Below are 15,179 nucleotides of genomic sequence, written 5' to 3'. Positions count from 1 at the left end.
ATGCTGTAGGATAAGCATTGGACTGCTAATTGCAAGGTCAAAGGTTCAAACCCACCAGCTGCTTCTCAGAAACACTATATAGAGTCACTATGAATAAGAACCGACTCCACAGTACCTAACAACAACAGGATAGCTAAGATAAAAAGGACACAGGAAATAACGATTTTGGAAAGTTAATCCATTACTGGTGGTAATGCAAAATGGAACAGCCACTGTGGAAAACAACGTGGTGGTTCCTGAAAAAGCTGAAAATATAACTACCATATGAACTAGCAATTCCACTCCTAAGTATATGCCCAAAAGGCTAGAAAGCAGATCCTCGTAAAGAGACTTGTACACCAGTGTTCATTGCAACACTAGTTAAACTAGCCCAAAGTTAAAAAAACTAAATGTCCATCAACAGATGACTGGATTAAAAAAAAAAGTGTGGTACATATATACAGTGGAAGTGGGAAAAATGAAATCTTGATATATATGCTGCAGTATGGATGGAACTTGAGGATATTATGCTGAGCAAAATAAGCCAATTACAAAAGGACAAATAAAGTATAACTTACATTTAAAAAAAGGAAGAAAAAAAGACAAATATTTAAATAGAGACAAAAGTTTATTAGTGGTTACAGGGGCAGAAGGGAAGGAGAAAGGGAATTTAAAGTGACAGAAACATCTCATTGATTGAGGGAAGAGTGTACAACTAATTATTGTAATTGCTGTCAATAAGCTGTAACCTGTAAAAAGTAGAATTGGCAAAAATTGTGATAGATTAAAAGACAAAAAATAGTAGTTGTTATGAACAGGAAAAGTTAAAAACATTAACTGCCTCTTCCCCGCCAATGCTAATCAGGTTACTGAATGGGACCAATCTTCCTCACCCAGCAGACAAGCTAAAATGTTAATCAGGTCACTAACGGGGCCAATCCCCCTTGTTTCCCCTCTGTCCTAAAACAGGTCAGCACACTAACCCCTCCCCGACTCTGACTCCATATAAGCCTATGTTGCCCTCCCCATTCAGGGCTCAGAATCTGGAGAAACTAGCTCCTCTGAGCCAGCCAGCTTAATAAAATATGGAACTATGCTTCACCTCTCCGAGTGACCTTGGTTTCTTCAACCACAGATCAAAAGCTGCTGTGACACTTTCTGGCCTAGGGCTCCTGTGGCACTCTCGAATCTAAAACCTCTGTAACAGGGCTGCTTATGTACAACTAAACACCTCTTGGGATTTGGTTCCTTGTTTTAGAGATTTAGGGTCATGGTTTCATGGGACATCTCAATTAATTGGTCTTAACATCCTTGGAGGCCAGGATGGCTAAGCTTTGTCTCTCATACTTTGGACATATTGTCCGGAGGAAACAATCATTGGAGAAGGATGTCATGCTGGGTAAGGTGGAGGGTCAGAGAAAAATTGGCCAGGTGGCATCATTGATGGACTCAAGTGTGGCAGCGGTAGTGAGGTTGGCCCAGGATCGGACATTGTTTCGTTCTGCTGTGCATGGGGTCACTATGAGTCGGTTCTGACTCGATGGCACCTGACGACAACAACAACATGTTTAAGGAGCTCTGTTAGCATTGTTGTTGTTGTTGTTATGTGCCGTGGAGTCGGTTCCAACTCATAGTGACCCTGTACAGGGTTTCCCAGGCTATAAATCTTTACGGGAGCAGAAAGCCTCATCTTTCTCCCACGGAACAGCTGGTAATTTCAAACTGCTGACCTTGCGATTCCCAACCCGAATGTAGTGGTTACAAATCAGGCTGCTAGCCTCAAGGTTAACAGTTAGAAGCTACCAGCAGTTCCACAGGAGAAAGTTGAGACTTTCTGCTCCCATAAAGATTTATAGCCTCGAAATCCTATGCAGCAGGGTCACTATGACCTGGAACCAACTCCACAGCACACCACGACGACCACAATAACATGTTTCTTGTTGTTAAGCACTGTTGAGTTGGTTCTGACCCATAGCTACCTTGTATAGGGTTTTCGAGGCACCGCTGGTGAGCTTGAACTGCCAACCTTGCAGTTCAAATGGCTTTGCAGTCTGGTGCATTAACCCACAGTGCCACACCAATAACATGTAGTGCTTCCAATATACCTCCTAGTTTGTTGCATAGTGTCTGGAGTCTTAAAAGCAAGTAGCTGTCCAAAGCATGACAGTTGGTCTCTAGTCACCTAAAGCAACAGAGAAAGGGGGAGAGGAGGAGAAATGGAGTGTATAGCCAATTATCTCAATGAACTGCCTCCGTTACTTTGAAACCAAAAGAAGTGGATGGTGCCCAGCTACCATTACTGAATATTTTGATTAAAAAATTCCATGGAAGAATCTTGATCAACAGAAGGGAAATGCAAAACTGTCTTTCAAATTCTCAAGGACTCTAGACTTCCTGGAACCATGGGACGTAGATGAACCCTTCACATTACTGCCCAGAGATAAACTTTAAACCTTAAATAAAAAATATCTCCTGAAGTCATCATCTTAAAACTGAAAAGTATTTTTGCTTAACTACTAAAGAATGTCTGCCTTGAGCATTATACTCTTGAGGATTTACTATATGAGACACATTATACCCTCTTAAGAACTATCTATATGGGATAACAGCAAAAATAGCAACTCAAAAGATTACAACCTCAGAAGGCAATGAGTTTATGTTAATGAGAGAGGGACAGCTCTGAAAAGGAAGATGAGGATGGTTGTACAACTAGTGACAAATGTAATCAATGACACTAAATTTTACATGTATAGAGACTGTTGATTTATATTATGTTTTGCTGTGTATATTCTCAACAACAACAACAAAACAAATATAAGGTAGGGAGAGAAAAGGTATGTTTTACATTTTAGTTTTGTGAATAGTATATAGAGTCCTAAAAGCATGCACATAGCCATCTAAAGGTACAGTTATTGTTCTCTACTTGTCCAGAGAAAATCAAAGACCAAAATAAAAGCTAGTCTACAGGACTAATATTGTACATGAACTATGGCCTCATCTACCCTGAGACCAGAACTAGATGGTACCCAGCTACCACTATCAACACTTCTGACCAGGGCTACAACAGGTGGAGCCTGAGAGAATGGGAGAAAAATGTGGAATAGAATCAAATTCCTAAAAAAACAAAACTTACTGGACCACTGCAATCTGGAGGACTCCCTAAGACTGTTGTTGTTGTTAACTGCCATCGAGTCGGTTCCGACTCTAGCAACCTTGTATAAGATTTCTGAAGAGCAACTGGTGAATTTGAACCACAACCTTAGGGTTCAAACCAACCTTGTGGTCAAGTGCTTATCCTACAGCTTCACCCCAGGACTCCTTTCCGAGACAATTGCTCTGATAGTCATTAAACCTTGAATTAAAACTAGATCTCTGAGGTTATCTTTTAGCTAAATAGCAGATTGGCTCACAAAATAAAGAATATCAACCATGAGTACTGTAGTCCTTGAAAAAATCATCTCTATGATGCTACATAGTCAGTAATTACATTAAAATGAAGATGGGACCGGGAAACTAAATTAATGAAAATGGAACAACTAGAACTGAAATATAAGAGTGTTAACACATTGTGAAGAATATAATTAATGTCACTAAACAATTTGTGTAGAAAGTGTTGACGGTGAACCTAAACTGCTAAGTAAATCTTCACTGAAAACATTATAAAATATCACTGAGTGAAAGAGAGAAAAACCTACTGAAGACACTTTTAAAATAATTGTCCAGAGGTGGGCTATTATTACTGGGCTTCTGTGGAATGCCTTCTCCCACTAACATTGCCCATATTTGACATAAGGCTACAGTGTTTTTTATTTAAGTGGAAGTTGTTTCAGATTATTCATGCAGAAGGTAGAATGATGAGAGGAAACCACATGTGGTATAAATATAATGTTAGTCATGAGATGTAAAAGACAGACAAGAACTCCTGAGAATTAATAAAGAATTTGGAAACAGAGAACCTAAAATTATATTCAGTTACACTGATCTTAAACTTTCTTGTCAAAGTTGGGTGTTAATTTGATCAACCTAGCCACAGAATTTTTAACAAAAATTTAAGAAAGGACATAACTTGGAAACAAAAGAATGTTTTTAAACCATGCATGTTATCATAACTTGATTTGGGATGAGCCACTTAACCCCAGTTTCTCGGTTCCTACATTTGTAAAATAGAAGGTGGTATATTTGTGCTTTCTAAACTGTTGCTTCCATGGATGTTGATTGTGAATCAAAACCGAAGCCTTTGACCATGTCAAAAAAAAAAAATAGGCGTTATTACTTAAAAGTCAGATGAATAGTGTGTTCAAATATATAAGAAAGTATAACAACACTGCTTGATCTTTTGAGAAATAATTCTGTGAACTTCTTTCTGGCAATGGCCTCATAGAACTCAGATACCGTATTCACAGTTATGAAGTTGATTAAGGAAGTCAACAGGTTACAATGCAGGACCAGACAATGCTCAGGATATAGGTCTTTGGTGAGGACCACCTCAGGCCTGCCTATGGGACTGGCAGAGAAGAGGTTGTCCTTACCAAAGACTGTATCCTGAGCATTTTGTCATCCTGCATTGTAGCCTGTTAAATTCCGTAACTGTGAATACGGTATCTGAGTTGTATGTGGCCATTGCAATGAATTAGTGAACCCAGTTGAGTAGAGTACAGTGGGAGGGATGGTTGGGTTCAGATGTGGTAGAGAATATAGGAGGCTAGAGGCTTGTTTGAGCTCAGCCTCATAGGAGTCAGCCCTGGGTTGATGTGGAGGTTTGATTCTCCTTCCCCCTCTTGTGAAGTAAAAAGTGGTCACACAAAACAGTCTCCAAGTCCTTTTCACACCTATATAAAAAGTACTCCACCTGAGAAGTTACCATATTCTAAAGCCTTAGGAAACATAATCACAAAACTGAAAACCACTTCTGTTCCAAGTATAACTGAATTTCTAGAACTTCTCCTTTCATTATAATTAATTCCTCTGCAAAGAAAGAAACCCTACTTGAGATGATTTCAGTGTGGCATGAGAAAGGATTAATACAATTGCTTTTCCCAGACATTTCCTAGATTCTTTTTAAGTGTTAATTAATTACACCAAAAAAAAAAAAAAAAAAAATCCCAAACATAGAAACCCATTGTCATCAAGACCATACTGACTCATGGCAAACCCACATGTTACAGAATAAAGAACTGTATAGGATTTTCTTGACAGGCAGGCCTTTCTTCACTGGAACAACTAGGCGGATTTGAACTGCCCGCCTTTAGACTATAAGCCAAAACCAGTTGCGGTAGAGTTGATCAAACTCAAAGCAACCCTATAGAACACAGTAGACCTGCCCCTTAGGGTTTTCAAAAACGTAAAGCTGATTGCCACATCTTTCTCCTACTGAGAGGTTAGTGGGTTTGAGCCATGTCCTTTCCATTGTCTGCGAAGCACTTAACCACTGCATCATCAGGGCTACATTTTAGGCACCAAGCACAAACCTTTTGGGCCATACAGGAACCTTAGTAACAGTCACGTTACTAAGAAACTAGTAACAGTCATGCTGTTGTTGTAGGCCATGGAATCATTTCCAACTCATAGTGATTCCATGTGACAGAATAGAACTGCTCCATACAGTTTCCCAGGCTAAAAGCTTACAGGAGTAATTCAAATCACTGACCTATAGATTAGCAACCAAGTGCTTAACCACTATGCCATCATATACTTAACCACAATAACAATCATGCTGTTGTGAAGTGCCATCGAGTCAGTTCCAATTTATAGTGACCCTGTGTAGTTTCTGAGGCTGTAAACTTTGTGGAAGCAGAAAGTGTCATCTTTCTTCTGTGGAACAACTGGTGAGCTCAAACTGTTAACCTTGTGGTTCACAGTTCAATGTGTATCTTACAGAGCCACTATGCTCCCTAGTGTCAATGTAAAATTGTTATTTATTTAGTTTAGCTTAAGTATACGGAGGAAAAGTACTACACATACACACCCCAAAGCAAATCTTTCAAACCAGCTTTTACGCTGACTGTATGAAGAGGTTTACCTATCCTGATATGAATATAATAAAAACTACAAAATTTGAATGCACACGTGATTTGCGTGCTTTGTTAAATTTTTTTAGAAAAATATGTTAGGATTTATATGAACAAGAGTATATATATCTTGGTGATATGTTTATTGCAACCAGTGTATAATTTTAGCAACATTCATTTCATATAGAATTTTTCAACGTGACTGATAGAGAAGTCTCCAAAGGACACACTTTCAAACTGATATTGTTGTTGTTGTTAAGTGCAGTTGAGTCAGTTCTAACCCATAGTGACCCTGTAAAGGGTTTCCAAGGAGCAGCTGGTAAGCTTGAACTACCAACCTTGTGGTTCAAGCCAACTTTACAGTCCAGCGCATTAACCTACAGTGCCACACCAGGACTCAAATCTCAATTCCTACTCAGCAACTGATGTTAACATTTTTCAGGACCACAGTAATCAAAAACCATGTTAAATAAGCTACAAACTCTTTAAAATGTTTTGAGACACATTTTAGAAGTTTTTCATGTGTTTGTAAGGAATATTATATTTTTTTGCAGTTCTTGAGTATAGTTTTCTAAATACATAACCTTTACTAAGAGTAATGATTGTGTTATTGGCATCTTCCATTACCACATTTGTGTCTGCTTGACACAAATTATATTAATGGTATTGGTGAGTTAAAATCTAATATGATCGTGGATTTGTCCATTTTAATTTACAGTTCTTTCAGTGTTTACTTTATATATGTGTTTTTTTGGTTATGTTGTAACAACATACCTCTTTAAAATTGTATCAGCCTGGCAAATTGAGCCATTTATCATTGTGTTTTCACTTTCTTTACTCTAATAATGCTTTTACTTTGAATTCTAAATAGTTTTCTTCTGATGAATGTTTCCCTGGTATATCTCTTTTCATTCTTTTACATTCAAACTGTCTTAATCATTATATAATAAATGTTAATTGCAATTTTTAATCTAGTCTGCTTATCTTTGGCTCTTAAATTTAGACCATTTGCATGTATTACAATTATTTATACACCTGAATTAATTTTTTGTCAGATTTTATGCTTCTTGTTTGTTCCTCCTCTTCTAATGTTTAAGAAGAGGAGGGACAAACAGAAAGTGGGGGTGCCGTGGTTAGGAGCTCAAGTGTTAACCATACTGTTGGTGTTTGAACCCACCAGCCAATCCATGGGAGGAAGCTGTGGCAGTCTGCTTTGGTAAAGATTGTTGTTGTTAAGTGCCATCGAGCTGGTTCTGACCCATAGCTACACTGTATAGGGTTTCTGAGGAGCTGGTGAATTTGAATCACCAACCTTCTGGTCAAGTGCTTATCCTACAGCACCACACAAGCACTCCTCTGTAAAGGTTGTAGCCTTGGAAACCTAATGACACAGTGCCACTCTGTCCTATAGGGTCCCTGTGAGTCAGATTTGGTTTGATGGCAATAGGTTTATTTCTAATGTTTTGTTATGTTTGTATTTCTTTCTCTTTTACCTTCTTTAGGGTGTTTTTTTTTTCCCCTTTCATTTTCCCTTCTTATAATCGAACCTTGTATGTATAATCTCTTTCTGTCCTCATAATGATTGCTCTAGAAATTTTAGCAAGCAAATTTTAAATTAATTAATCCAGAGTTTATCAATAAATCAGCCTCCTTGTAAATGACACAAAAAGCCTCTCTCAAGTCTTATAACAGGAAGAGGCTCCAGAGTTCATAGAAACTTTCCATTATCTTTTCATTCCATTTTTCCATGAACTTTTTGAAGTCCCTTGTACATTAATATTGTTTTGTACAATCAGCTGGTTTGAATTTGCTTCAAAGTTTACCACTTATTTTGTTCTTCCTTATTTTCAATTTAAATCTTTAATGTAGGATCATTTTCCTTCTGCCTGAATTATTCATACATCATAAGTTGCTAGCCCATGCTATCTCTTTTTGCTTGACTGGAAATGTATTATTTTACCTTCATTTTTGATAACTTAGTTGAAAAATAAGTCAGCAATTACTTCCTTCTGCATATCATCAATATCATTGCACTCTTTCAGCTTCCTTAGTTGCTGGCGAAGAGCTGCCTCCTCAAAGGAGAGTTGACTGTGATGACTCAAATGGAGTAAGCTTTCAGGAGCTTCATTTTCTGAAGGAGCACAACTCAAAATGAAGAGAAACACCTGTAAACATACATTAATAATCGAAACATGGAATGTACAAAGTATGAATCAAGGAAAATTGGAAGTTGCTAAATATGAGATGGAATGCATAAACAATGATATCCTAGGCATTAGTGAACTGAAATGGACTAGTATTGGCCATTGTGAATCTGACAATCATGTGTTTTTTTTATGCCAGGAATGACCATTTAAAGAAGAATGGCATTGCATTCATGATCAAAAAAAAAAAACAAAAAACATTTTAAGATCTATCTTGAAGTATAATGCTGTCTGTGACAGGATAATATCCAAACATCTATAAGGAAGACCAGTTAATGCCACTATTATTCAAATTTACCCATCAACCACTAAAAACTGATGATGATGAAATTAAAGAATTACCAACTTCATCAGTCTGAAATTGATCAAACATGCAATCAGTATGTATTGATAATTACTGGTGATTGAAATGTAAAGGCTGGAATCAAAGAGGAAGGATCAGTAGTTGGAAAAAATGACCTTAGTGATAGAAATGATGCTGAAGATTGCATGATAGAATTTTGCAAGACCAATGACTTCATCATTGCAAATACCTTTTTTTTAAAGCAACATAAAAGACAACTATACATGTAGACCTCACTAGATAGAATACACAAAAATCAAATTGTCTACATCTGTGAAAAGAGACAGTGGAAAACTCCATATCATCAGCCAAAACAAGTTCAGCGGCAGACTGTGTACCAAACCATCAATTGCTCATGTGCAAGTTCTGGCTGAAACTGGAGAAAATTAAAACAAGTGCACAAGAGCCAAAATGTGACATAGAACATATCCCACCTGAATTTACAGATCATCTAAAATTCCAAGAACAGGTTTGATGAATTTGATGTTAATGAATGAAGTCCAGAAGAGTTGTAGGATGACATCAAGAACATCATACAAGAAGAAAACCAAAGGTCTTTAAAACAACAAAAGAGAAGGAAAATACCAAAATAGAAACTTGCTCTGCAGCATAGAGCATGGCTAAAGCAAATGGAAGAAATGAGGAAGTAATAGAGCTGAATAGAGAATTTGAAAGGGCAGCTTGAGAAGACAAAGTCAAATATTATAGTGAAATGTGCAAGGACCTGAAGTTAGAAAACCAAAAGGGAAAAACATGCTCAGCATTTTTCAAGCTAAGGGAACTGAAGAAAAATATTCAAGCCTTGACTTGCAATACTGAAACATTCTAAGGGCAAAATATCGAATAATGCAGAAAGCATCAAAAGGAGATGTAAGAAATATGCAGAGTCACAGAGTACCAAAAAGAAATGCTTGATGTTCAGTCATTTCAAGAGGTAGCATACGATAAAAAGCCAATGATACTGCAGGAAGAAGGCTAAGGTACAGTGAAGGCATTGACCAAAACCAGGCTTTGAAAATAAAATTGATGAAATACTAATTGAAATCTTTCAACAAACTGATGTGGCACTGGAGGCACTCACTCATCTATGTTAAGAAATTTCCAAGACAGCTACCAGGCCAACTGGTTGGAAGAGATGCATATTTGTACACATTCCAAAGTGAGGTAACCCAATGGAATGCAGAAATCATTAAAATACTTATGAAGATCAAAGCCTTCAATATGGGTTGCACCTCACTGTAAAGAAATCAAAAGTTCTCACCAATAAATAATATCAAGATAAACAGAAAAGATTGAAGTTGTCAAAGACTTTATCCTGTTTGGCTCAACCATCAGCAGTCATGGAAGCTACAGTCAAGAAATCAAATGATGTATTATTGCATTAGGAAAATCTGCTGTATAAGACCTATTTAAAGTATTCAGGAGCAAAGATGTCAGTTTGAGGAAGAAGGTGCTCCTGACCCAAACCACTGATATTTTCAATAGCCTCTTGTGCATGTAAAAGTTAGACAATGAATAAAAAGAAGACTGTAGAACTGATGCATTTGAATTATGGAGTTGGGGGAGAATATTAAAAATACCATGGACTGACAAAAGAACAAACAAATGTGTGTTGGAAGAAGTACAGCCAGAATGCTCATTGGAAGCGAAGGATGACCAAACTTTGTCTCTTATACTTCAGACATTTCATCAGGAAGGACCAGTCCTTTTGTTGTTGTTATTGTTAGGTGCCATCAAGTTAGAACCGACTCATAGCGACCCTATGCACAACAGAACCAAGCATTGCCAGGTCCTGGGCCAAACTCACAATTGTTGCCATGCTTGAGCCCATTTATACTTCCACTTTGCCAATCCATCTCACTGGGGGTCTTCCTCTTTTTCTACAACCCTCCACCTTACCAAACATGATATCCTTCTCCAGCAGGTCTTGTGCAGCAGATTTGCCTAATGCAATATATTGTTTGATTTTTTGACTGCTGCTTTCATGAGTGTTGATGGTTGATCCAAGAAGAATGAAGTCCTTGACAACTTCAATCTTTTCTCTGTTAATAAGAATGTTGTTTATTGGTCCAGTGGTGAGGATTTGTGTTTGACCAGTCCCTAGAGAAAAATATTATGCTGGTAAAGTAGAAAGTTAACCAAAAAAAGGAAGATGCTTAGCAATATGGATTGGCACTATAGCAGCAACAATGGGTTCAAGTGTAGCAGTGGCTGTGAGGTTGGCACAGAACCAGTCAGTGCTTCGTTCTGTTGTGAATAACGTTCTTATAAGTTGATACCAACTCAACAACACCTAATAGCAACAAAGTTGGTACTCCACCACTTGCCTGTCAGTTTGTGCTACTCTGGTGGCTTATGTGTTTTGATGCTGGAAGCAATGACAACGGTATTGTAAATACTAGTAGGGTCACCCATGGTGGTCAGGTTTCAGCAGAGCTTCCAGACTTAAGACATACGGGGAAGAAGAGAGACAGACCACTTCTAAATAGTTAGCCACTGTAAACCTTATGAAGAGCAGTGGAAAACTGTCAGATATAGTGATTATAGATAAACCCCTCCAGTTCAAAGACACTCAAATATGAATGTGGAAGAGCTCCCTCCTCTAAGTAGAGTTGACCTTAATGATATGAGTGGAACAAAGCTTTTGAGACCTTCATTTGTTGATGTGACACAATTCAACATGGGAAAAACAACTACAAACAACCATTAGTAATTGGAGCATGTAATGTACAAAGTATGAATCTAGGAAAATTGGAAGTTGTCAAAAATGAAATGGAATGCATAAAGAGATATCCTAGGCATTGGTGGACTCAAATGGCCATTTTGAATCTGACAGTTATATGGTTGACTATGCCAGGTATGATAAATTGAAAAGGAATGGCATTGCATTCATCATCAAAAAGAGCATTTCAAGATTTATCTTGAAATGCAATGCTGTTTGTGATAGAATAATATTCATATGCCTAGAACGAAGACCAGTTAATAGCACTATTATTCAATTCTACGCAGCAGCCACTAGTCAGTGATGATGAAATTGAAGAACTCTTCCAACTTCTTCTGTCTGCACTTGATCAACTAGTAATCAGAATACACTGAGAACTTAGGCAGGTTCTAGGTACACTATGGCCTGCAGGCTACCTGCAGGCACCCTCCCCACTGCCAACATACCCAAGAGAAAGGTCAGCGTGAACAAAAGGGCAATAAAGGAGGAGCCCAAGGGATTGGCGAGGTTGTCAGCTAAACCTGCTCCTGAAAAAGTGGAAAAGAAGCCAAAACAGGCAGCAGGAAACGATAAATCTACAGACAAAAAAGTGTAAACAAAAGGGAAAAGGAGAGCAAAGGGGAAACAGGCTGAAGGGACTAACAAAGAAACGAAAGATTTATCTGTTGAAAATGGAAAGGGTAAAAACTAGAGGAATTCAGCCTCCGATAAAGCAGGAGAGAAAGAAGCCACATCTGATAAGTGTTTGTCTATCATGTCGTGTCAGTGGGTCTTTTATCTCCCTTCTTGTACAATCCACAGGAATATTTTTATCAACTATTTTATAAATTCAAGTTTTTTAGTAGCTCTAGAAACATTTCTAAGAAGGAGGAAATCCCACTTCATCTCATTTTTTAAGTGTAAATTTGATTCTAAGAGGTTGACTCATTTATGGGTTGTTTATTTTTTGGTCCATCCAATAAATGGTGGGATATTGAATTGTGAGATATTTTGACTGTCTTTTGTGTCAACATTCCATGGAGAGTTGGTTTTATAGTTTTTATATCGCATAATACAAAGCATACTTAATGGCAAATTGGATTCACAGTCATGCATTTGTATGACTTCAACATTTTAAGTTCTTTATCCATGTTATATATTAGTAGAATTGTTTCCCTCATCTTGGCTCACCCTGTCAGAACTGTGTGCATTCCATGACATCTTTGGTCGTGGTAGTCCAGTTTTCCTCATAACATTATGTACTGTGAAAAATTGAAAAATTGAGTGTGTAGTGTATATGATGGTCAGTTGTGCATTAGTGGGGCTTATGACTATCGATGGAGTCCTGGTGTGGCTCTGTAGGATAAGCACTCAAATGCAGTTTGTTTGAATTGCAAGGTTGGCAGCTCAAACTCACTAGCTGCTTCTTGGAAACCCTGTACAGGGTTGCTATGAATCAGAACCGACTCGATGACACTTGACCACAACCACATGACTATCAACATTTGAATATACTGATACTTGAGATCCTATTTTTTAAATTGCCTACAAATTTAAAACTGGAAAGTCACTGGAATTTAGAAAATAATTGTAATTATGTGGCTTTTAGATTTTTGGTAAGTACATTAAGAATTGCATACAAATTGTCCATAATATCTCTGTACTATTTATTTATTGGAATTTTATTGGAATGATCAATAAAATACCAATTATTTAAAATAAAATAAAAAAGACACACTGATGATTACTAGTGACTGGAATGTGAAAGTTGGAAACTAAGCTGAAGGATCAGTAGTTGGAAAATATAGCTTTGGTGATAGAAATGAAGCTGGACATCACATGATAGAATTTTGCAAGACCAATGACTTATTCATTACAAATACTCTTTTTTCAACTGCATAAACAGCGACTATGCGCATGGACCTCACCAGAAGGAATACACAGGAACCAAAATGACTACATCTGTAGGAAAAGATGATGGAGAAACTCAATAGCATCAGCCAAAATAAGGCCAGGGGCACACTGGAACAGATCATCAATTGCTTATATGCAAGTTCAGGCTGATGTTGAAGAAAATTAAAAAGTTCACCACAGCCAAAATATGACCTCGAATATATCCCACTTGAATTTAGAGGCCATCTCAAGAACAGATTAGATGCATTAGACACTAATGACCAAAGACCAGGAGAGTTTGGGGATGACATCAAGAACATCATACAGGAATACAGCTAAAGGTCATTTAAAAGACTCTGAAATTTTCTCTTGAGCATCTTAAAGCTAAAGCAAATGGAAGAAGTGAAGTAGAAGAACTGAACAGAAAATTCACAGGGCAGCTTGAGAAGACAGAGTTAAGTATGATAGTGAAATGTGCAAAGATCTGGAGTTAGAAAAACAAAAGGGAAGAACAAGCTCAGCATTTCTCAAGCTGAAAGACCAGAAAAAAATGCAAGTCTTGACTTGCAATATTTAAGGATTCAATGTGTAAAATATTGAACGATATAGAAAGCATTAAAAGAAGTTGAAAGGAATGAATGCACAGTGTCACAATTGGTTGATACTCAACCATTTCAAGATCTAGAACTGATAGCGTTGAAGAAAGAAATCCAGGCGGCACTGAAAGCAAAAAAAGGGCTCTAGGAATTGACAAAACACAAATTAAAGTCTTTCAACAAACTGATGCAACGCTGAAGGCACTCACTCATCTATGTCAAGAAATTTGGAAGATAGTTACCTGGCCAACCTACTGAAAAGATATGTATTTGTGCCCATTCCAAAGAAAGGTTACCTAGTGGAAAGTGGAAATCATCAAACAATATCATTAATATCACATGCAAGTTAAAATTTGCTGAAGATAATTAAAAACAGTTGAAATAGTATATCAACAGGGAGCTGCCAGAAATTCAAGCTTGATTAAGAAGATAATTTCAGACTTAGGGAATGTCATGGCTGACATCAAATGGATCATACGAAAATATGAAAAATAAGTACTTGTGCTTTATTGACTATGCATATGCATTTAACTGTGTGGCTCATAAACTATGGATAACATTTTGAAGAATAAGTATACCAGAACACTTGATTGTGCTCATGAGGAACCTGTACATAGACCAAGAGGCAGTCATTTGAACAAAACAAGAAGATATTGAATGGTTTAAAATCAGGAAAGGTTTGTCCGGATTTTATCTTTCATTATACTTATTTAATCTGTATGCTGGGCAAATAATCCAAAAAGTTGGATTCTGTGAGGAAGAATGTGACGTCAGGATTGGTGGAAGACTCGTGTATAGCCTGTGATATGTAGATGACACAATCTTGCTTGTTGGAAGCAAAGAGGACTTGAAATACTGATGAAGATCAAAGACCATAGCCTTCAGAATGGATTGCACCTCAGTGTAAAGAAAATAAAAATCCTCACAACTGGACCAATTAATACCATCATAATTAGCAGACTAATGCATTGGACAGCGTGTCAGTTTGAACTGCAAGGTTGACAGTTTAAAATCACTACAGCTCCTTGGAAACTCTATACAGGGTCACTATGAGTCGGGGCGGACTCCATGGCACTTAACAACAACAACAAACAGTGAAAAGATTGAAAGACTTTATTTTGCTTGAATCTACAATTAACATTCAGAGATGCAGCCTTCAAAAAATCAAAAGTTGTACTGCATTAGTCAATTCTGCTGCAAAACACTTCTTTAAAATGTTAAAGAGCAAAGATTCTAGGTTGAGGACTAAAATGATCCTGACCCAAGCCATGGTATTTTCAATCATCTTATATGCATGTGAAAGTTGGACAATAAATAAAGAATACTATAGACGAATCAATGAATTTGAATTATGTTGAAGAAGAATATTGAAAGTACCATGGACTGCCAGAAAAACAAACAAAAATACGTACAACCAGAATGCTCTTTAGAAACAATGATGATGAGACTTCTTCT

At 37.3% G+C, this 15,179-nt stretch overlaps 1 pseudogene; it reads left to right on the top strand.

Annotated features, from left to right (window-relative positions):
* Positions 1–11,656: 11,656 nt before the first annotated feature.
* Positions 11,657–15,179, top strand: part of LOC102821728 — a 68,593-nt pseudogene continuing 65,070 nt past the window's right edge.

This window comes from Chrysochloris asiatica, unplaced genomic scaffold, assembly GCF_000296735.1.
Source record: "Chrysochloris asiatica unplaced genomic scaffold, ChrAsi1.0 scaffold00009, whole genome shotgun sequence".
In the NCBI taxonomy this organism is placed as follows: Eukaryota; Metazoa; Chordata; class Mammalia; order Afrosoricida; family Chrysochloridae; genus Chrysochloris; species Chrysochloris asiatica.
This window is presented reverse-complemented; position numbering and strand designations above follow the sequence as displayed.